The 2,003-nt window shown below is 35.2% G+C and overlaps 1 long non-coding RNA gene across 1 annotated transcript; it reads right to left on the bottom strand.

Annotated features, from left to right (window-relative positions):
• Positions 1–291: 291 nt before the first annotated feature.
• Positions 292–1,795, bottom strand: LOC141482882 (uncharacterized). Its single transcript, XR_012465777.1, has 2 exons — positions 1,279–1,795; positions 292–1,219 (listed from the first exon to the last, which is right to left on the bottom strand). It is a non-coding gene; the product is annotated as an uncharacterized lncRNA (long non-coding RNA).
• Positions 1,796–2,003: the final 208 nt, after the last annotated feature.

The following is a 2,003-nucleotide window of genomic DNA, read 5'->3' as shown; positions in this document are numbered from 1 at the left end:
TTCACACAAAACATGGAATACCTTCTAATTTCACCTTTGAAGTCAATAATAATATTGTCGAAACCTCCACTTCATCTAAATTCTTAGGAACGCTCATAGATTGTAACCTAACATGGGAAGATCAAATACAAATAGTATGTAAAAAAATCAATAAAAGCTTTTATTTCTGACCGGGATATTATAAGCTTATATCGTCATAGTTACGCTATCATTAAAGAGGGTCATAACTCCCTTGGGACATTATAGATTTTATAATTCCCTCTACCTTTCACAAGTAAAAATGAATAGAAATGAAAACTGAACCATATTTTATTTATTCACGTCATTACAAATAATAAATGTACAATTTTGAAATGTTCCCTGAAAATTACTTCCGCCACTGGAAACAATTTCTTCTTTTGTATGGCTGGAGCTTCTGTTCACTACAGTCGAGGTACCTGCCTCTTCTGATGACAAAGTAGACAACATACGCGCCGTTTTATTTCTCAATTCGATGCTATCCTCCAAATACCCCTCCGCCACCGTGGAACTTTTCCAACCTCCGTGTCTTTTTAAGTTAGTCATAGTTGCTCCTGCATTGGCTAGAGCAGTAGCAGAAGTGCGACGAAGGCAATGTCCCGTATAGGAAGATGAGTTTGGCAATCCTAAATACATTGCGATTTTGCTGGGGATTTTCCCAAACATGTTTTTTCCAATTGGCTGAAATGTACATTTATTTTGTCGGAAGCTCAAAAAAAATCGTTCAATACCTTTAGGACGCAAAGACATATAAAGTCTTAATAAAGGCAAAGCGGAGAACTCTTTTTCATCCACAACTGTAAATTTCTTCGATACACCAGTTTTACTTTCCGGTACGTTCACTACCATAACGGAATCCCGGTCCTCTATATCCGATATCTTCATATTCAAAAGTTCCTGACTTCTGCATCCTCCAAAATAACCCATAATCAAAACAACCTATAACAAAAAAAAAGGAAATAAATACACACAAAAAGGAAAATAAGAAAAAAATTACCTTATGCAATAAATGAATATCATTAGGAGCGTCCTTTAGGAATCTGATAACAGCAGACTTTTTCGGCTTATAACTCTTACTCTTCCGTTTCAAAAAAGCCTGTAGTTCATTGAACTTGGTGATATCTCGTTTCTCATGTATAGTCACCATCGATTTTAGCATTGACCATTTAGTCTATAAAGAATTCGGACTATACGTTTCTGACTGAAACGAATAAACACAATTACTACCAAATCTACCGAAAAACATAGATAATTCCTTACCAGTTCTTGAAAATATGCCAGAAATACAGTTTCAGAGACATCTTTTGGCATAACATTTTTCCGTGTTAGCCAGTCCAGATATATCTTGTATTCTTTTTGGTTTACCGGTTTCACTTTTCGATGGAATTAATGATTCTCTTGCTTGTTCAGCTTTTTTCAAAATATCCTCCATTATATTTGGGGTAGAAAACACGTTTTCACCGCAAACACAGCTTGATAACAAAGTTCTGTTTATAAACAAGTAACATAGCAACAACCTAGCAACAAGAAAACTCTACTATAATCAACGGTACCTGATTCAAATATACCGGGAAGGTAATGAATTGGTACATTTTTCCGTTTCAAAAATGAACAAAATTTTATTGAAATCGGTCAGAAATAAAATTATCTATGTACCACGGGAATTAATGAGCCTTAATAACCTCAGGCAATTGCTGTCCCTCGGGCCAGAAGCCCTCGGGACGCAAACTTTGCCATCGGTAATTAAGGCCCTCCTAATTCCCTTGATACATAAATATCTATTATATTTTGGCAACACTAAGAAATATTTTGAACACAGATTCATTATTACAGGTTTACTATGCATTTGTGTATTCCTACAATATTATAGCATGGGGTCAGGCATCAGACATAACAAGAATTTTTGTTGCTCAGAAAAGAATCATAAGGCTTATCTTTAACATTAGTAGTCGCCAATCATGCAGACAGGTTTTCAAAACTAAACG

The sequence above is a fragment of the Leptinotarsa decemlineata genome, unplaced genomic scaffold, assembly GCF_025532065.1.
Source record: "Leptinotarsa decemlineata unplaced genomic scaffold, Ldec_3_MD MMD2_tig00002082_RagTag_RagTag, whole genome shotgun sequence".
Lineage (NCBI taxonomy): Eukaryota > Metazoa > Arthropoda > Insecta > Coleoptera > Chrysomelidae > Leptinotarsa > Leptinotarsa decemlineata.
This window is presented reverse-complemented; position numbering and strand designations above follow the sequence as displayed.